Raw genomic sequence first — 22902 nt, 5'->3', positions numbered from 1 at the left:
AGCCTACAACATACAACTCTGAGGAGTAGTATCCTCAGAGGAGAGAAGATGAAACAGTTTAGAGATTGGTGCATAGAGAACAAAAATTAGATGATGCACTGCTCTAAATATTTTATGTTTATATTTATATTATCCAAATCATTTTGAAAATCAAAGAGCCCTGATTTTCTCTTGTATTTACTTATTTCATAAATAAATATTTCAGAATTTAATCCATAAAATGTATATGATGTCCTAATAGATGGTGACTGCAGCCATGAAATTAAAAGAAGCTTACTCCTTGGAAGGAAAGTTATGATGAACATAGACAGCATATTAAAAAGCAGAGACATTACTTTACCAACAAAGGTCCATCTCGTCAAGGCTATAGTTTTTCCAGTAGTCATGTATGGATGTGAGAGTTGGACTATAAAGAAAGCTGAGCGCTGAAGAATTGATGCTTTTGAACTGTGGTGTTGGAGGAGACTCTAGAGTCCCTTAGACTACACAGAGACCCAAACAGGCCATCCTAAAGGAGATCAGTCCTGAGTGTTCATCGGAAGGACTGATGCTGAAGCTGAAACTCCAATACTTTGGACACCTAATGCAAAGAAGTGACTCGTTTGAAAAGACTCTGATGCTGGGAAATACTGAAGGCAGGAGGAGAAGGGGAGGACAGAGGATAAGATGGTTGGATGGCATCACCAACTCAATGGACATGAGTTTGGGTAAACTCTGGGAGTTGGTGATGGACAGGGAGGCCTGGCATGCTGTGGTTCATGGGGTCACAAAGAATTGGACATGACTGAGTGACTTAACTGACTGACTGACTAGGTGAAACTACAAGTAGTAAACTACAACCAAAACAAAACCAAGTTTTGGTTGTAGTTTACTACAACCAAATTAACCAGGTTAAAAAACAATGTTTCTGATGCTTCAGCTTTTCTGAAAATATTGCTCATTTGTATTGTTTTTTTGTACATAACCATGTGTGCACGCTAAGTCACGTCAGTCATGTTTGATTCTTTGGGACCATACAGACTGTAGACCTCCAGGCTTCTCTGTCAATGGGATTCTCCAGGCAAGAATACTGGTCTGTGTTGCCATGCCGTCTTACAGGAGATGTTCCCAGTCCAGAGATAGAACCTGCATCTCTTATGTCTCCTTCATTGACAGAAGGGTTCTTTACCACTAGCACCACCTTCTTGTAGCTTTGCTAGTCATCTTCAAAATTGTCCTGTGCACTCCTAAATTTTCCAAATAAAATTTAGATTTATCTTGACAATTTCCACAAAAGTAAGTGAATATTCTGTTCCTTTAGAAAGGTCTGTCCATGCTTTCCCCAGACTTCATGAACAGTTTTGCATATAGGAAAGACATGAGTACTGGAGGTCATTGGGCACACTGTTAGGAATTGAACTGTGCTTCCCCAAACAATATGTTGGATATTGTGATGAGCCCTATTTCAGAATATCTGGTGCCCTGATAAGAAGAGACACTTGGACATAGACACTGACATGCATAGAGGACAGATGAAGTAATGACAGACAGGCAGAAGCCATGCATATGATGACAGACAGTGATTAGAGAGATGCATCCATGAACCAAGAAATGCCAAGGATTACTGGAAAATACCAGAAAATATAGGAAGCAAGGAGGGCTCTTCCCTAGAGCTCTCAGAGAGAGCATGGCTCACCTAAGACCTTGATTTCAGGCTTTTAGCCTCTAGTATTGTGAAACAGTAAACTCTTATTGTTTTAAGCCATCCAATTTTTAGTACTTTGGTATGGCAGCCTTAAGAAACTATTAATAATACATATATACATGTTTGGTCTCTATCTATAAGTAACTTGTTTTGTTTTGGAGAAACTTGTTTTGTTTTGGAGACCTAAGACATACACAAACCTAGATGACAACCCTAGACAGTGCTTTGAAAAGCAAAGACATTACTCTGTCAGCAAAAGTCCGTATAGTCAAAGCTATGGTCTTCCCAGAGGTCACATATGGTTGTGAGAGCTGGACCATACAGAAGGCAGAATGCCAAATAATTGATGCCTTTGAACTGTGGTGTTGGAGAATACTCCCGAAAGTCAATTGGACAGCAAGGAGATCAAACTAGTCAATCTTAAGGGAGATCAACCCTGAATATTCACTGGAAGGACTGATGCTGAAGCTGAAGCTCCAGTAGTTTGGTCATCTGATGTGCATAGACAACTCATTTGGAAAAGTCCCTGATGCTGGGAAAGACGGAGGGTAGAAGGAGAAGAGGGCATCAGAAGATGAGATGGCTGGATGGCATCATCAATGCAATGAACATGAACTTGGGAGATGGTGGGGGACAGGGAGGCCTGGCATCCTGCAGTCCACGGGATCACAAAGAGTTGGACACAACTGCATGACTGAACAACAATGATGTCAAGACAAACACATCTGAGCAGGCAGGGTTGGCACATCCCAAGTTTCCAACAGCTCTAATCAATAAATCTTTGGGCAAATTTCTTTTTCTCTCCCAGGCTCGTATTTCAACTATGAGCAAAGGGAGCTGTGTTAGAACTAAAGAACCATTTAGGTCTAACATCCCATGCTCTAAAATCAGTATCTACTGGAGGACAAGAGCTTATTTAGTCATGTACTATTTTCAGGGAGCAAAAAAGCCAGTGATTTAGTAGACTCCAAGCCAAAACAGAGTCAGGCTCAGCTTTCTTCTTTAATTTTATAAGACAATTGTGGTACTTAATAAGCAAAGCCCAGGTGGCTCAGTAGTAAAGAATCTGTCTGCCAATGCAGGAGCTGCAGGACACCATGGATTTCATCCCTGGAGAAGGAAATAGCAACCCACTCCAGTATTCTTGCCAGGATAATTCCATGGACAAAGTAGCTCAGCAGGTTATAGTCCATGGGGTTTCACAGAGTCAGACACAACTAAAGTGACTGAGCAAACATGGGTTTAATAAAGTGTTCGGGGCTGGTGCGCCGGGATGACCCAGAGGGATGGGATGGGGAGGGAGGTGGAGGAGGGTTCAGGATGGGGAACACATATAAATCCATGGCTGATTCATGTCAATGTATGGAAAAAATCACTACAATATTGTAATTAGCCTCCAGCTAATAAAAATAAATGAAAAAAAAAAGAGAGAGAGAGAGAAAATCTTGCCTGGGGATGTTTTCTGATTTTCCAACATGCAAATAGGGTACAGAGAAAGTTCAATTAGGCTGCTGCTGGTTACATATTTTAAAACCATTTTTAGCCTACAGTGTTGATAGCTAGCAATCACTGTTGACTCAAATGTCCAAGGTGATCAGAGCACTGTTACTTGAAATCTCCTGAGGATGTCGCCACATGAGAGAACCTTCCAAGATTGGCATGGCATGCCTGAAAAAAGACAAATGAACTCAGAATAAGGCGCTAATAATCTACCAAAAACAAATCACCCTCACTTCCTACATTGCCAAATATGGGATTTTTAAAAAGATACTGAAAATATTTCATGGCAACTTGACTATTATAACAAGGATGGTCTTCCTTCTGACATGACTTTCTGAGGACCTAATAGAAGTGGAACTCTCTTGGCATCTGGCTGAAAATATAATTCATATTTATAAAATATCTGGGAGCTTTGAGAATAGAGAGAAATAGGAGAGATTGGTTCTTCAGGAAAACTTATCTTTTATATTAGATATGAGTGACCCCTAGCTAAGGCCAAAAAGTTAGTTAAAGACCTAATAAAGAATTATGCCTAAGTCTGTGACCATAAAACATTTGTATCTCTGAACCTTGATTGACGCTATTACATCTTGAAACATGATGGGACAATTTCTTGAAGACAGGAACCATACGACAATTATTTTGAATTTCCTGTAGTGTTTAGCCAAGTGGTAGTTTTCTCTCCATCCTTCACCCCTCATAGGGACAGGATGGGCCTTTATGCAAAATGTGGTTTGGATGTGGAGATGGGCGACAATATACTCACATGAACAGGGTTTGTAAAGTTACTTATTCACATAATGAAGTTCTCTGAGAAGACCAGAAGTTCTCTGCTTTCCAACCTGGTCTGAAAACGGCATGAGAGAACAGAGAAAGAAAACTGGCTTGGGGTTTCTATGGTGCAGAAAAGGTAGGGATGGAATGAAATTACCTGCATGTGGTTTCAACATCCTGCAGTACCAAAGAAATGAATGCTTGAGCTTTCTTATCAGATTACCCAGAGGTGAGCAGAAGGAGGGGCTTTCCAGGTGGTGCTAGTGGTAAAGATCCTGCCAGCCAATGCAGGAGATATAAGAGACATGGGTTCAATCCCTGGGTCTGGAAGATACCTTGGAGGAGGATATGGCAACCCACTTCAGTATTCTTGCCTGGAGAAATCCATGGATAGAGGAGTCTGACAAGCTACAGTCCATAGGGTCGCACAGAGTCATACATGACTGAGTAACTTATTACTCATGCATGCACCATATGATCAAGCAGTCTTCTGGGCAGATATAAAAAAAAAATTGAAAGAAGGATCTGAAATAGATATTTTCACACTATACTTGTAGGAACACATCTTCCTTTGTAAAATATTAGCGAAGGTCATACCATATGTTTTTGGAATGTTAAAGAAAATCATTGAGGAAACAATTATGCCTTCATATTGGATTCCTTGTCTATAACCCAGGGCTTCTTTTATTTTGCTAGCTTAATTTTCTTGATCTCAAGAACTTTAATTTGCTGAGATTTTGGCTCCTGTTGGTCTAATTTACTATATTTAGGACTTGCATTGTATTATATATTTCAGAACTCAGTTGATTTATTATGTCAGCAGATTTTACCAGGTCTTGGCCACCTGGGTGACAAATTAACATAGAGGTTGTGCTTTTACTTTAGAGAGAATCCAATAAATCTAAATTCCAAGTCTTTGGGCTTTAAAGTTTCTTTTACAAGGCTGATGTGGATTTCCAGGTTCTAAAGTCATATATTTTCCTTTCCAGTGTTAAAATGCATTCTTTTTTGCTCAAACTAACTCATTCTTATCTTGAATAATTAATTCCTGCTTAAGAAGAGTAATTATAATCCTATAGATGTGTTTTGGATGTTTGCACTAAAAAAAGCAATAGATACCATGACTCCACTATTTTCCTATCAGTTCAATAATTCAATTTTTTTCCATGTAACATTTAATAGTTCTTTTATTGATCAGAACAAGGTTAGAGTTTCAGTAAGGCCCTTTTCGTTCCCTTCATATGAGATGCCATCTTGGATAAAGTTTATTTTCAACAAGAGTTGAAATGACACAAGTTGTCTACTTCATCAAGCATTGAAAAGATGACTTTGGTCCAAGATTCAATAAAAACAGTGGTATGAGCATGTTAATATGAACAGACAATATACCAGGATTTCCAGGATTTAATAGTTGATAAATGAAGATTGTGACCTTGAGGCCCACTGTTCTTTTTAAATTGATATTTTATGCTTAGTTTCAACATTTCTTTACTTCTTTGAGATCAATGAAATTCTTTTGATTAACTCTGTAAAAGCTTGTTTCACTTGTTTGTTCCTCAAGCTGTAAATAAATGGGTTTAACATGGGGGCTATTGAAGTAGTAAGCAACAACACACACTTTTAATTGTCACTTCATCCTTTGCTGAAGGTTTGACATAGATGAAGATACAACTGCCATAGCTGATAGAAACCACAATCATGTAAGAAGAACAGGTAGAAAAGGCCTTCATCTTTTGCTGGGCAGAATGGAACTTTATGATGGTCTTGATGATGTATATATATGAAAGAAACATCCCAATTATAGTCAACACTGCTCTATGAACCATGTGTCTGAACAAGAGATTTTCATCATAGGAGAAGCATCACAGAGAAAATGATCAATGACATTAGAATCACAGAATTCCATGTTTAAGCCCAGGCAGAGTGGTGGAAATATGACCAGGCAACCTGCTATCCAACAGCAGACGACAAGCCATCTACAAACTCTGCTGGTCATCATGGTTGCATATGTAAGGTTTTGCAGATGGCCGCAGAGTGGTCATAAGACATGATGGCCAGCAGAAAATATTCTGTCATTGCAAAAAGGAAGACAAAAAATAGTTGACTAACACAAGCATTATAGGAAATAGTCTTGTCCCCAGTAGATAAGCTGTATAAGAATCTGGGAATGCACACCATGGTGAATAAGGTTTCTAAAAAGGAGAAGTGTTTGAGGAAAAAGTACATGGCACTTTTAAGGCGAGAGTCAACTAAAGTGAATATAATGATGGTCAGATTCCCAGTGACACTCAGTAAGTAGGATATAAACAGAAATATAAAAATCAAAACCTGCATTGGAAGATCATCTCTCAGTCCCAGCAGTATGAATGTAAGTAATGATGAATGGTTTCTCATCATTGACTTGTACTTCTCAAACTCCTCAGAAACTCAAGTGGCATTGGATTGAGAAAACTTGCATGAAGTCATAAGGCCACAGAAATGGGTGAAAATATCCAGTCACTGCAAGGAGTAGTTATTTTCTTCTGTGAGTTGCTAATGATGAGTCAAAACTTCAGAATTCTCAGCTATTTTGAAGTGCTTTATAGGAATCCTTATGATCCTGTTTTTCTGAAGTAAGTTTGTATTAGAGTTCATATACCACCTTGCATGCCCTGACATCTCTACTTTTCAATTAATCAAAACTCTTTCCTTCATTCTCTGAAATATATTAAGCTATAGAATTAGAAATGTCATCCATGTGATATGATTTTGTGGATTTTATAATGTTCTTTTGCTCCTAGTAATTCTTCACTATTCACAAGTTTGAATGAGTGTACATGCTTTTTTGAAGTGCGGTTCCTGTTAAATGCAAATAAATGGCTGAGTTTAACATTTTATAGAGCCTGGATGTCTTGCGTGCGGTATTTGAATGCTTGCTGTTACTGCAATGACCAAAGAAATTATTTCATTTTATATATTTTACTTTTGGTATCAGAATTGTCATTCAAATAACACCCATTGCTTTCCAGTCTTGCTATTTATCTTGATGTTTCTACATCAATATCCAACTTTCCCCTCATTTTTCACTCTGAGAGAACACAGTGTTTGTTAAGTACTGCATAAACAAGTTACCTGCTGAAGTATTGGCTAAAGAAACTATTACATACCAAAACTAAAAACCCTGAAAACTTTAACCTCAATTGTTAGTACTTGCAAGGTCACGAAGGACAAGAGGAGACAGGATGAGACACAGATTGGAGAAGACCAAGGACACATGACAATTCCTTTTCAAATAGTAATTTGCATTGGATCCTGCAACAGAAATTGACATCAGTGGAAAAATTAGGAAAACCCAAACAAACTAAATAAATTATTAATTTACCTTAAATTATTTCCCAGGTAATACTTCTTTCCTCTGAGACCCTGCAATCCTGAGTCCTAATCAGTCTCCTTCTGTGCCTCTAGGGACTCACAGGCCCCAATGAGGTAGGCAGGCACTTTTCACATGCTCAGTCTGAGAGATCCCAGACAAGGAGTCAGTAGCCGGCATGCAGTTCCGGCTTTAGGTAGCAGGAGTGGGTGACCAGGAAGCAAAAGGGACCTGCAATAACAGTAGCAGCAACCTAGGTGCCTACCTTGGCCTGGCCATGAACCAGATTCATCCTTAAATCTCCATTTTAATTATTAGCATTTGTATACAGTGTATACAGTGCTGTTAAAGTGTTGCACTCAATATGTCAGCATATTTGGAAAACTCGACAGTGGCCACAGGACTGGAAAAGATGAATTTTCATTCCAGTCCCAAAGAAGGGCAAAGCCAAAGAATGTTCAAACTACCACACAATTACACTCATTTCACATGCTAGCAAAGTAACGCTCAAAATTCTCTAAACCAGGCTTCAACAGTATGTGAACTGAGAACTTTCACATGTTCAATCTGTATTTAGAAAAGGCAGAGGAACCAGAGATTAAATCACCAATATCCAATGGATCATAGAAAAAAAGCAAAATTTCAAAAACCGTCTACTTCTGCTTCCTTGACTATGCTAAAGCCTTTGACTGTGGGGATCACAACAAACTGTGGAAAATTCTTCAAGAGATGGGAATACTAGAATACCTTACTTGCCTCCTGAAAAAGCTGTATGCTGGTCAAGAAGCAACAGTTGCAACCAGACATGGAAAAACAGACTAGTTCAAAATTGGGAAAGGAGTATGTTAAGCCTTTATATTGTCACCCTGTTTATTTAACTTATATGCAGAGTACATCAAGCTAAATGCTGGCCTGGATGAAGGACAAGCAGGAATCAAGATTGCCAGGAGAAATGTAAATAATTTCAGGTATGCTGATGAACCACCCTTATGGCAGAAAGTGAAGAGGAACTAAAGAGTCTCTTGATGAAGGTGAAAGAGGAGAGTGAAAAACTTGGCTTGAGGCTCAACATTCAGAAAACTAAGATCATGGCATCCAGTCCCATCACTTCACAGCAAATAGATGGGGAAAAAATGGAAACAGTGACATACTTTACTTTTTTGGGCTCCAAAATCAGCCATGATATTAAAAGACGCTTGCTCCTTGCAAGAAAAGCTGTGACAAACCTAGACATCATATTAAAAAACAGACATCAATTTGGTGACAAAGGTCTGTAGAGTCAAAACTATGATTTTTCTGGTACTCATGTATCGATGTGAGAGTTGGACCATAAAGAAAGTTGAGGGCCAAAAATTGATGCTTTTGATCTGTGGTGTTGCAGAAGACTCTTGATATTCCCTTGGGCATCAAGGATATCACCCCAGTCAACCCTAAAGGAAATCAGTCCTGAATGTTCATTGGAAGGACTGATGCTGAAGCTGAAGGTCCAATACTTTGGCCACCTTATGTGAAGAACTGATTCATTAGAAAACACCCTGATGCTGGGAAAGATTGAAGGCAGGAGGAAAAGGGTTGATAGAGGATGAGATGGTTGGATGGCATCACCGACTCAACGGACATAAATTTAAGGAAGCTCTGGGAGATGGTGAAGGACAGAGAAGACTGGCATGCTGCAGCCCACAAAGAGTTGGACACAACCGTGCAAAATTATTTCATAATTAAAAATTTACCAAATAGAAATAAAAAAGAAAGCCAAATCAAGGCAACAGCAATGGCTGAGCACTTTCTATCTGTCAGGCAGTGTTCTGGAACATCTTCACATGAATTATTTATTTGGTACAACATATTTTCTCTCCCAATGGTTTCTGCTTCTTCAGCTGTATTTTGTGGTGATATTCATTTTATTCTCTCCATAAGTAAATAGGATATCATTTAAAAACAACATTTACAGCTAATATTATAGTTTAATATTAATTTGCAATACCTGAATTGCATGGATTATATCTGTACTTAAAGCCAAAATTTTAGCATTAACTAAAATTCAGATGACACCACCCTTATGGCAGAAAGTGAAGAAGAACTAAAGAGCCTCTTGAAGAAAGTGAAAGAGGAGAGTGAAAAAGTTGGCTTGGGTCTCAACATTCAGAAAACGAAGATCATGGCATCTGGTCTCATCACTTTATGGCAAATAGATGGGGAGACAGTGGAAACAGTGATAGACTTTATTTTCTTGTTCTCCAAAATCACTGCGGATGGTGACTGCAGCCATGAAATTAAAAGACGCTTACTCCTTGGAAGGAAAGTTATGACCAACCTAGATAGCATATTAAAAAGCAGAGATGTTACTTTGCTAACAAAGGTCTATCTAGCCAAAACTATGTTTTTTCCAGTAGTCATGTATGGATGTGAGAGTTGGACTATAAAGAAAGCTGAGCACCGAAAAATTGTTGCTTTTGAACTGTGGTGTTGGAGGAGACTGTTGAGAGTCCCTTAGACTGCAAGGAGATCCAGCCAGTCCATCCTAAAGGGGATCAGTCCTGGTGTTCATTGGAAGGACTGATGCTGAAGCTGAAACTCCAATACTTTGGCCACCTGATCCAAAGAACTGACTCCTTGGAAAAGACCCTAATGCTGGGAAAGATTGAAGACAGGAGGAGAAGGGGACGGCAGAGGATGAGATGGTTGGATGGCATCACTGATTCAATGGGCATGAGTTTGAATAAACCTCGGGAGTTGGCAATGGACAAGGAGGCCTGGGGTGCTGCAGTCCATGGGTCACAAAGAGTCAGACATGACTGAATGACTGAACTGAACTGAACTGAATAAAATCTGAAGTTACTTGGAATTTTTTACCCACTGATAATACACTGCTGGTGAGAATGTTCATGTTTAGAAAGGAATGTTACCTGTGAGAGAGCTCTTCAGTGTATTTCCACCAAAGGGCTCATTCATGTTCCAGAAACCAAAACAACAACTTTGAGTGGAGTCTCTTTACTGATACAACTCTGTTCATTACAAGTTTCCCACTGCTGTTTTTCCCTTCACTAAACTGATACTGATACCTGTAGATTTTTACATTTTGGCTTACTATCACTTCCTGCAAAAAATTTTCTAGCCTACTCTGCTTATTGCTTTGCTACCTCTAAATATGTGAGTCTAATTTTGTTAGCATTGGGCTTTTTGTTCATTGAGATTCCACAATAGCTAACCCTATTCAAAGTTTAGCGAGTGCAAGAAATATGTTAATTATAAAATTAACTAATTTTATATGTACATGTGACTCAGAAGAAGCAGTTCGTTTTCTCAATGAGCGAAATTTTCCTTCTCTTTTATGGTAAAAAGACCGGAAGTGTTTGGATTTCTTTAATATTAGTATGTAATCCCACAGGGGCATCCCCAATTTTCTTCTACAAAGGGCCACTTAGATTCTTTTGTGTTTTAGATTTAATGAGGTATAAATGACATAAAAATGAACATACTTAATATATATGCCATATATAATCTCTGTTGTCCACTCTCCTTCATTTGAAAAATGAGTTCTTTAAAAAGCTACCTTTCATATTTAGTCTTAGACTGAAAAAAAAAATTAAAATTTTGATTCAATCAAAAAGATTATATATTTGGTCTTTTCTCTGATTATTTACATAACAGCTAAGTCAAATATTTCTTATCCTTCCAGCATTGTCTGGATACCCTGTCATATTTATATGTTGCTGAACCAAAAGGCATTTGCCTTAGAGGCTTCAATGAAACAGTTACTTGAAGTTTCACTTGGCTGCTTTAAAAATTCCCTTCCTAATCACTAAGAAAGACTGTGGCTTCCCTGGTGGCTCAATGGTAAAGAATCCAGCTGTCAATACAGGCGATGCAGGAGACGTGGGTTCCATCCCTGGTTTGGGAAGATCCCCCGGAGGAGGAAATGGCAACCCACTCCAGTATTCTTGCCTGGAAAATCCCATGGACAGGGAAACTTGGTGGGTTACAGCCCATGGCATTGAAAAAGTGTCAGATATGACTTAGCAACTAGACAATAACAATGGCAATCATTCAGAAAGACAGATATTAGCTTCTAGTCTGTGCCTAGTCCCACCGTTTAGCCTAAAGTGATTAAAGAAAAACTGAGCAAGGGACGTACAGGGAGTGTTTTGCCTAAACATTAGCTCCCCTACCTCAACGCCAGGTTAAAGGTCATATAGGGGCAGCACAGGTTTCCAGTGGTGGGACAGGAACGAATTGTCTCTGTGGCCCAGGTGCCTCCCCCCAATCCTGTCACCACAACTCCAGGTGTCCAACTCTCCCCAAGCACCTCAATCAGCCCGGGTGTCCTGAGGAGACTAACCTTCCCGAAATGCCACCATTTTCTTCAGTCATTCATATTCCACCTTCGTAAGGACTCACTTATGAAATTAACTGACATTGACCTTGATATATTTGTTAAAAAGCGAGTTTCCATTAAAATGTGAAACACTATTAGTGGATGGGGTCACTGAATGATAAATTACAAGCTAATAAGTCACTCAGTGGACCTACAATTCACATATTTTATACACATTTTTTGCTTAAAATAAGGGTGAAGTTATGGCAGAGAATATGTCAGAGGGTCTGTCTAAAATTCCACTGTATTTACATGAACTTCATTGCATTGATACATGAAAACAGCTTATCAATGAGCGCCCTATACTTGCCACTCGCATTGAGAAGTCACACTTTAGAAGTGGTTGTTGAAACCGTCACAAAATATTAAAATAACAAATCATATCAGTTACTTTGATAGAGATACTTTCCTCAGAGGAAAGCATCATTCTGGAGTTCAGAAAAGGTAAAGAAAATGATATTAAAAAAACAAACAAGCCAAAAGTTCTCTAATAGTTGTAACCTCTGATGGTCGCTGACCCCCAAAGTTGCAAAGGGTGAAAAAAGTCATCCAGAAGAGTCTAGTGGTGGAGAGAAAAGAGGGTGATTTCTGTCCATTCTTAGGAGCACAGAGTCATAAAAGTTGATATTCTTATATTTCTGGCTCAGGGACATATTTCTAAACTGACAGAATTTCCCCTTTAAAAAATTGACCTAATTTTTAATTAGGTGAAACAAACAAACATGTCCTCGGTGGTCCTATCTTAAGCATTACTAATGAATCTTTGGTGTAATGCACTTTGGGGATAGAGAGGGGAGCACAGACCTCGGGAAAATGTCTTCAGAGAGGCACCTGTAAATAACATTAGCATCAGAAGAGGCCAGAAATGTAATAATTAGTACCAGATTACAAGACAAAAGGCAACCTTCTGTTATCTTATTTCATCATTATGTTAGGCATTTGTAATATGATAAAGGCAATTTTTCCAATGTATTAATTTTGCAAAAATTTGATTAATAGTTGGTGTCTGTATCACTATTCAGATAATAATAGAGAAAAAAATCTTTTATCAAAAGAAAAGGTAAGGAGATAACTTACTGTTGACAGTTTTCAGAAATACCTCCCAGATATTTATAATTCTTTGGCTTTCATATTTCATGGGCCTTTCTTTTAAAAAAAAAAAATTGAGGTATAGTTGAGTTATAATGTTATGTTAATTTCTGCTGTACAGCAAAGTGGCTCAGTTATAAATACATGCACACTCTCTTCTATATTATTTTCCATTATGGCTTATCACAGGAGATTGAATATATTTCCCTGTGCTATACAGTAGGACCTTGTTGTTTATCCATTCTATATACACTAGTTTGCCTCTGCTAACCACAAATTCCCACTCATCCATCCCCCAACATGTCCCCTCTTGAAAACCACAAGTCTATTCCCATGTCTGTGAGTCTGTTTCTCTTTTGTAGATAAGTTCATTTGGGTCATATCTTAGATTCCACATTTAAGTAATATCAAATGGTATGTGTCTTTCTCTTACTTACTTATTTACTATGATAATTTCTAGTCACATTCACATTGCTGCAAATGGCATTGTTTCATTCTTTTTATGGCTGAGTAATATTCTATTGCTAAGTTCAGTTCAGTCGCTCAGTCATGTCTGACTCTTTTGCAATACCATGGACTGTAGCCCATCAGGTTCCTCTGTCCATGGGATTTTCTGGGCAAGAACAGTGGAGTGGGTTGGCATTTCCTTTTCCAGGGAATCTTCCTGAACCTTTCTGCATTGGCAGGCAGATTCTTTACCACTGAGACACCAGGGAAAACCAAAAGAGGAGCTATATAGCTGCTAATTTTATATTTTAAAAAGGAGTAGGTGTTTTAGCATCTTATTAATTACACATACAAGGGATCCTACTGGGAAGGATAATTAAACAACCCCAAAGCAAAGTTTTCCTTGGGATAAATGATCAAAAGACGCTAAAATAAAACTAACTCATACATCATATTTTAATGAAAGGCAAAGTATCAGTATACTCCAAAATACTGAGTTTTTAAAAATTTGTAAAAGAATGAGTAAGACCGACTTAGTTTCATCATTAAAAGCTTGACTTTAGGGAGTTCCCTGATGGTCTAGTGTCTAGGATTTGGCATTTTCACTACGGAGGCCCACATTTACTCCCTGGTCAGGGAAATGAGATCCTGTTTGCAGTGAGTCAAAGAAAAAATTTTTTATAACTTTCTCCTGAGGTTTGGTATCCCTGACAGTTCAGTAGTTAGGACTTGGCACTTTGATTGCCCAGGAACTAAGACCCCGTGAGCCTTGGCATGTACTCAAAAAATAAATAAATAAATAAAATAAAATAAAATAAAAAATTAAAACCGAAAAATCTTGACTAAATTTCACTCTAATGGCATAAAATGCCATCAAACTCACCACATTAAAATATAAATTAAAAAAAAAAAAAAAAAAAAAAGAATGCCAGCCCGGCATTTCTCATGATGCGCTCAGTGTATAGGTAAAACAAACAGGGTGAGAGCAGACAGCCCTGTCCTACTCCTTTCTTGATCTTGAGCCAATCAGTTGCTCCATACAGGGTTCTAACTGTTGTTTCTTGACCCGCATCCAGGTTTCTCTAAGAGCTTTCCACAGTTTGTCATGATCCACACAGTCAAAAACTTTAGCATAGTCAATGAAACAGAGAGAGAAATTCTGAAATTTCCTTGCTTTCTCTATTATCCAGTGAATGTTGGCAATCTGATCTCTAGTTCATCTTCCTTTTCTAAATACAGCTTGGACATCTGGAAGTTCTTGGATCACATAATGCTGAAACCTAACATGCAAGACTTAAACCATGACCTTACTAGCATGGGAGATGAGTGCAATTATCTGATGGTTAGAACTTTGTTTGGTAATACCCTTCTTGGGAATTTGGATGAGGATTGACCTTTTCCAGGCCTGTGCCACTGCTGGGTCTTCCAGATTTGCTGATATACTGCATGCAAAACATTGATGGCATCCTCCTTTAAGAATTTGACTAGTTCTGCTGGAATTTCACTAGCTTTATTAGCAGCTATGCTTCTAAGGGTCCATTTGACTTCACACTGCAGAATGTCTGGCTCTGGGTGACTAACCACACCATCGTCACAATCTGGTTCATTAAGATATTTTTATACAGTACGTCCATGTAGTCTTTCCATCTCTTCTTGATCTCTTCAGCATTTACTAGGTCTCTAGCTCTCCTTTTTGTGCCCATCTTTGGGGGGAATGTTCCCTTGATGTTTCCAATTATCTCCTGAAGAGTAAATTGTACATAACCATAACAAACAGGAGATCTAAATTAGATATAGGAGTAGATATAGGTATAGAAGATCTCTGTTTGTTTCCAAGGCAAACCGTTCAATATCACATTAATCCAAATCTATGCCCCAAACAGTAATGCTGAAGAAGCTGAAGTTGAATGGTTCTATGAAGACCTACAAGACCTTCTAGAACTAACACCCAAAATAGATGTCCTTTTCATTATAGGGGGACTGGAATGCAAAAGTAGGAAGGCAAGAAATACCTGGAGTAATGGGCAAATAAGGCCTTGCGGTACAGAATGAAGCAGGGCAAAGGCTAGTAGAGTTTTGCCAAGATAACACACTGATCATACAAAAATCACCCTCTTCCAACAACACAAGAGAAGACTCTACACATGGACATCACCAGATGGTCAATATGAAAATCAGATTGATTATATTTTTTGCAGACAAAGATGGAGAAGCTCCATACAGTCAGCAAAAACAAGACTGGGAGTTGACTGGCTCAGATCATGAACTCCTTATTGCCAAATTCAGGCTTAAATTGAAGAAAGTAGGAAAAACTATTAGACCATTCATGTATGACCTAAATCAAATCCCTTACAATTATACAGTAGAAGTGACAAATAGAATCAAGGGATTAGATCTGATAGACAGAGTGCCTGAAGAACTATGGACAGAGGTTTGTGACACTGTACAGGGATCAAGATATATGGGATATGTGTATACATATATATGTATACATGTAGTTAATCCACAACTGTTGTACAGCAGAAACACAACAGTGTAAAGCAATTATATTCCAACAAATTAATATATATACATACATACATATATATATATATATGCATCTCAACGTTCACTGCAGCACTAGTTATGATACCCAAGACATGGAAGCAACCTAAGTTCAACGATAGATGAATGGGTAAAGAAGATGGGGTACATATATACAATGGAATGCTACTCAGCCATAAAAGGAATGAAATAATACCATTTGTAGCAACATGGATAGACCTGGAGATTATCATACTAAGTAAAGACAGACAGACAAAGACTAATACCATATGATACCGCCTACATGTACAATCTAAAAAAAGATACAAATGAATTTATTTACGAACCAGAAACAGATCACAGACTTAGGGGAAAAAAAAAAAAAAAATATATATATATATATATATATATATATATATATGGCTACCAAAGGGGAAAGGCTGGGGGGGAGGGATAAATTAGGAGTGTAGGGTTAACATACACACACTACTACAAATAAAATAGATAACACACAAGGACCTACTACATAGCACAGGTAAATCTGCTCAATATTCTATAATAACCTACATGGGAAAAGAATTTGAAAAAAAGAATAGGTGCATACACATATGTAACACAATCACTTTGCAGTCCACCTGTAACTATCACAACATTGCTAATCAACTATATTCCAACATAACATTTTTAAAAAATGTTTAAAGCCTACTCCAGTGTTCAGTTCCTTTTATATCTTATGATCAGCAAAGCACCTCTGAGCTGGCTGAAGAAAAGAGGGTCCACAAGAGAGAATTGACACCACAAGCTTCTCAGTGGTGACCTTTCCAGTTTCTTTTTTTCTTTCCCAAACTATTCTGACTACATAAATTGAGAAGCAGATTATTTTTTCATAATATTTTACATATAGGTATTCTTTTATGTGATATTTACCTAAATACCTTCAATTTTTTTTGAGGATTAAGATCCTATCATATTTAGACTATCATATACAGAAGGTATCTGTATTTTTATATTGTAATACACGTTACATGTCATGGAGCACTATACTCTTGAATGATGAGACTCCTGCAGACATTACCCTAACCTCCTGAGATGTTGTACTGCAAGCATCAAGGCTAAGACACTGTTTATCTTGTGGCCATTTCTCGAATCTCTGCCTGGAGCTCTGGACAGCAGTCTGATGCCCGTGACATCAGGGGAAAGCAGGGCCCTTTGGCACCGTGGTGGCGGAGGCCAGATCTTGATTCACCCTTGGAAGGCTGTGTCCACCACTTCACCAGTGATGCCTGAAGACCAGTCTAAGCAGATCTCTCTGCGGAGTCAGCAGGGGCTCTCTGGAGAGAAGAACATTTTGGGGTGGATGGTAACGGGCCACGGAGGGACGGGTGGCCACCGCCTTAGAGTGACAGCCCTGTGCTCCTGGCATGGGTGCCACGGCCTGGGCACACGCCCGCTGCAGTCCTGCAGGGTGGCGGACTGTGGGGCCCCTCTGGCACCAAAGGGCTCGTGGTCAGGGCCCCCCACAGCACTTCTCCTCAGGAGCCCCCCAGCAAGGCCGCCGGGAGTGACACTCCTTATCTGGCGGAAGGAAATACTATCTCTGTGACAGAGAAGGAGCGCTCCGGGGGTGATGGAGAGTGACCGTGAGCAAGGGTGTCCAGCATGGAGTCCCATGTGGACTCACGCTGCCAAGCCCTGTCCTGCAACACCAACAGCCTTCGTCCACCCCATGGCCAGAGGCCACGCTGGGTGGTGGGAGAGGACAGGTGACCCACCAGAAAAGCCTGTCCATGGAGAGGATTCAAGGACCCCCCGTCTGAACCCCAAGACAGACTCGGTGCTCCACCAAGGCCTAAAGGACACCACCATCCAGAGAGCTCCCGTCCAGCTCGTGCCCAGCACCGGGAGCCAACAGCGGCCCTCACGTAACCACTACCCTCTCCGAAGGCACCACATGGTTCAGAAAGGAGACTGGCCTCCAGCAGCGAGGGCTCTGCTGGGCGGGGGCCTGGCTCTGTCCTTCCCTCCAGAGGGTCAGCAAGTTCGGAGCTCTGGTCCCTCGGTGGCCAGATGGGGTGCTGACAGCACCTCAGTCACGGGAGAGTAAGGGAGATGACGCATGGACAGCGGCTCCTGACAGACTCAGCGCACACTGGATCACGGGAGTGGAGACCCCCCAGAGATGCCCAGTGGGAACTCTGCTCGGCCCCCCGATTTCCACGAGATCACTCCCGTCTACACACAGGCACCTCCCTGAGCTGTCACCTGGCTGCCTCTGACACTCCTCACCAGTCTGTTTTCCTAAATGTGCTAGCTCATGGAAGGGAATTTTGCTTTTTCAGCAGACAGAGTTTCTAGTGCCCTGGCAGGATGCTGGGGGCCTGGATGCCTGGCTCAGGAGAGCCTCATGCTGTGATGATGACCAGGATGAGTGCGTTGGACACCGGACCAGGCCTGCAATGAGCCGAGGCACAGAGCCAGAGCCTGACCAGGGACGTTCCGGCCATCACCCCACCATCACCACTAACACCACAAACGCCAGTTTCTGGATTCCAAGTTGTTGGTTGCTTACACATCACAACCAAAAGAAAAAATAATTGTTTCCTGTGAATTGTCCTCGAGTCAGACAATCTGGGTATGAATTCAACCCAAAAGCAATACTTCCCCAGCGGTTAGCAAACCAGACTCTGTTTCCTTTTCAGTTTAATTTGACGTAATTAAGGACAGGGAAGAGAACTCTGCGATAATGCTCTGAGAGCCTTTAACAAGTATTCCTTCATAGCTGGCCAAGACATAACATAAAAGGGAACTGCTTATATCAGCAAAACTTTGACTCTCATGTTTGGATACTATTCCAAGGCTCCAAACGGAACTCCATGAAGGTCCAAACTTCCGTCTCCCTGCAGCCCAAACACCGAGCTGTCTCCTTACAAGCTCTCACCTCTGCTCACAACAAGGTGACGTACACACCTGACAATCACTCAGGAGCTTCTATTTGGAAATTTCCCTCCTGGGGTTCACACAACAGCCAGGATCAATTGGGGGAAAACACCGTCTTTGCATTGTGCCCTTGACTGTGAAAGTGTCTGAGTCCTTCCTGTGTCACTATCACAATCTCTGTGTTTCTTAAGAAATCTGCAAAGAGCCAGCCTGTCATGAAGGGGGCAGTGAGTGGAACATGTACCCCCTGCCCCGAGCCTGGGAGGCCATGGGCCCATGGAAACTGTCAGCCACGCAGTGAGTCTGCTTTGACCCCAGAAACCCTTTCCTCCAGGGCTGCTCTTCCTCCGTGATTAAGCACACATGAAAAGATCTAGGGAGGAACCCCACAGATTGGGGAACCGCAAGCCTTCAGTGACTTCCAGGGGGCAGGAACAGGGCCATGAGCAGAGGATCCAAGGGCCCAGACATGGGGAAACGAACTCCTGGGCAACCACTTAGATGGACGTCTGATGTCTGATCAGGGAAGGGTCACGAGACACACGTCATGGAGAGGTGCCAGTGCCGTGCCTGGCGGGCTGTGGCCCTGGCAGATGCTGACCACACTGTTCCCTGGTCACCTGCTGGCCCACTGGACTCACCAGGCTTTCAAGGAACAAGGGCATGAGCTTTCTGAGTGGCAAGACCCCAGGAGTTTTCTTTCTGAGGGAGCTGCTGGGCTTTCTCTCAGAGAGGTCAGTAAGTGATGTCCAGAGTGGGTGCCCAGGACTGGAGGGGTCCCCAAAGGACCAGTGTGGGGAGTGTCATCACAGGACCCTGATGACCCAGAAGCAGGCCCACCGTGTGTCTGCGCCTGGCCGGGCTCCGGGAGGTGGGCTCTCTGATCAGGAGCCGCAGAGGCGGACAGAACCTGGGGTCACGGCTCCCCAGGAGCCGAGTGGGGCACTGAGGCAGGGTCCTTGAGGCAGGAGTTCAGTGAGGAAAGTGCAGGGCCTGAATGCAGGGTGCACCAGGGCTGGATGGCCAGTCTGCGAGCTGCAACCGGGTCCCGAGGGTATGGCGTCCGTGGCTGGCTTCTGTGTGCCAGCTTTGTCGCAGGGAACAGGACGGCCAGAAAGTACAGTCCCTCAAGCTGGGAGGCGTGGCCAAAAAAGCCTAGAAAGGAGTTTAAGGGACAGTCTCTTCTGATGAGACAACACCTCAGGAGCGCTTGGGAAATACAGATTCCAAAGCTCCCCTGGAGCTTCAGGAATCAACACCATTTGGACTCAGAGCCTGGGAATCTGTCTGTGCCAAGCAACACCCCTCCCTTGCACCATGTCCCAACCGTGGGATTTTTAGGAATTCTAAAGCTTTAAGCCCACTGAAGCCTGTTCAAACACAAGGAATTTAAAGGTAGGAAACCTGCTTGATTACAAGCATGGCCGTGTGACCCTGGGAATCACTGGACTTCATGAGCCTCAGCTCTTCATCTGCAAAGTGGGGACAATGCACTTCTTCACAGGACAGTGCTTGAACTGATGGAGAGTAGAGTGCAATCTCTCAGTGCGAAGGTTGGCGATTATCGTGTTTCTGAGCCCAAGTACAATCTTGCAGGCTTCCAGCCCCGTAGCTGACACAGCTCCGGGTTTCGGTCACTATCTCTGAACTGATGTCCCTAAGGAGGACGATCCTTGGCTATGGGTCTCCTGGAAGGCCCTCCAAAGGACTCACTTCAGCCAGCACTTCCCACTCTGGCTGGTGGTCGGTTTGAAGGCCCTGTGCTGTGGGATGGACCCATGCTTTTCAAATCCTGGAGTCATGAGGGAGAAGGGCTTTGAGGGGCAATAGTCTCAGGGGTCGGCTCCCACACGGGTGAATCCCAGGGACATCTGATGTGCTAAGCTCCTTGGGACAGTAGCTGGGGTTAAGCGCTAAGAAGCGGAAGAGCAGGTTCAGAGGCCCAGGGCAGCTGATGAATGGGAGACGTGGTCAGGAGCAAAGGAAGGAAGGGCTCCATAGGGAGGCTCCAGACGACCACTGGAGGAGATGATCGTCATCATGTACAGGCTCAGCCACGTCCTACAAGCGAGGAGACGGCTCATGACGACAGTGAGGTGGGCTGCCACTCACAGCCCGGGGGAGCTGGCTGTACCCCCGAGGCCCAGGGGGAAGGCAGTGTCAGACCGGGATCGCTGCCACACCCTAAGCAACGCCTCTCACGGCTTGAGAGGCCTGGGGCGCTGGACACAGCTCAACAGACAGAAAGATGATGTAGCTGCTGGCGAGCAGGACTCTGACAAAAAGCAAAGCAATCTGGTGTCACTTAACCCAGAGGAGAAGCCAAGGTGAGAGGCAGAATCCAGAGTGACCGTGGCTCTGCACACCCTGAGGAGGAGGCCAGTTCAGCAGGATGGTATATGTTAAGGAAAAGAAAACAGGGTTTGTGATGAGCATCCCAAGTGTGGTCAGGCTTGCAGGGCAAAGAAAAGACCCCTTTCCCAACAGTGGCCCAGGGTCCAGCCCAACCTGGGCAGGCAGAGGTGATGAAACATCAACTCAAACCACAGTGAAAACCGGAAGGAAGATGGTGCCAAGTGGTTTCAGAATCAGCCCTGGCCCAGAGCTGGGCTTGGGGACAAGCAGTTAACCTCTCTGGGCCCCCGTTTCCACATCTGTAAAGTAAGGTCATGGTCCAGACAGCCTCCCAGGTACTCCCTCCTCAGTGTGAAAAGTCACCTTCTGTGGGCCCAGGGGGAATGTGGCATCTGTGTTCATAACATGTTACACATCTTCCTTCCAAGGAAGCAAAAACAGGACTCGTGCAGTGGGCGCGGGGACCTGATCTGGGCTTGGAGACCAGCTGCACAGCCCTGCAGGGGGTCCTCTGGTTCTGGGGTGGGGGGAGGAGGGGAGAGGAGACCCAAATGGAAGGGAGCACAGGGAGGCCAAGGAGCCAGCTTGGACTTGGAGATGCAGGAGGCTGTGGTTGGGCAGCAGCAGAGAGGAGGACCCGGTGCAGCTGACAGGTCACTGCTGGAACACAAGGGTGGGGATGTGCCCGGCAAGGAAGGCCCCGGGTCTCCGCACGGGACTGGGTGGGCTGCCCAGGTTTCCGTTTTCCTTCTGCTATTTATTAGCCTGTGATCTTGGGCAAAATGCTTATCCCCATTAGAACATCATTTCCAATTAATAAAATGGGGGTAACAGATACACTTCATGGTATTTTCATGAGGATTAAACATGATTATGTGCCTGACACGTCGTAAGGACAGAAAAACTACCATCATTCTGAGGTGGGCCTGCGAATGGAATTAAGGCAGAGAAAAAAGAAACAGCTGACTCACAGCTCAAGGACAAGACCTAATGCCGGGCTGCTTCTGCAGACGTGGACAGTTCTCCCCGCTCCTCCCTCAGATCCCGGGAGCGCCGAACTTTCTAGGAGGGGGTGCTGTTACTTCCCCACTTCAGGGCGGGGACACTGAGGAGCAGGGCAGCTGAGCCTCAACTGAGCAGCTGAGATCGCCATCACTCAGGCTCCTGGCTCCGCAGTTGCTCCTGTCCTGCCAACATCTGTCCCCGGGAGAGAAACCTGGAGAAAGTGGGAGGTGTACACATCCTCTAAAGTGACAACCGAGTCAGCTGAGTAATTTGGGAACAGGAGACTGAATTGGTCATTCCTCCAACGACCCTGAGCCATGGAAGCCCGCCAGAACCCACCTGGCACTGGGAAGGCGAACAGGCTGGGCTCCTCCGGGCGGGCCGGCAGGCGCTGTCCCAGGGACGAGCCTGTCCTCCCAGCCCCACGTAAAGGGCGGCGCGAGCGGCCAGTTCTCACACGCACAGACAAAGAGCACGCCTGTGCTGTCTCTGAGCAGAGCCCCGGGCCCCGAGTCGCGGTCACGGCTCTCCCTAGCCCCAAGTGGACTGGAGGGTCTTTCCTGAGCCACTCTGCTCTTTCTGCCTCTTGGCACAATGACCCCTGCTGAGCTCTCCCCACCGGACGCCCCCCAGGCCCAGAGCCTGTCCAGGACTCACCTCTCCTGTTCCACCTCCTCCCCCGGGATGGGACTCTCCTGTCAGCAGAGGCCGGACACACAGCCCTGGGCCTCGACACTGGGCCGTCGTCCCTCATCTTCCTTCTCTCCAGAACGCACTCACACTCTCCGGCTCTGGGACTGTTAAAAATAATAATAATAAAGCGAGGTGGGGGGGCATGTTTTCTTTTCAAAATAGTTTAGACTG

The 22902-nt window shown here is 43.0% G+C and overlaps 1 pseudogene; it reads right to left on the bottom strand.

Annotated features, from left to right (window-relative positions):
* Positions 1-5446: 5446 nt before the first annotated feature.
* LOC133043385 (olfactory receptor 6C2-like) lies at positions 5447-6352 on the bottom strand (annotated as a pseudogene).
* Positions 6353-22902: the final 16550 nt, after the last annotated feature.

Source organism: Dama dama, chromosome 22 (assembly GCF_033118175.1).
Source record: "Dama dama isolate Ldn47 chromosome 22, ASM3311817v1, whole genome shotgun sequence".
NCBI lineage: Eukaryota > Metazoa > Chordata > Mammalia > Artiodactyla > Cervidae > Dama > Dama dama.
Note: the sequence above shows the minus strand (reverse complement) of the source record. Positions and strands in the feature narration are given on the sequence as shown.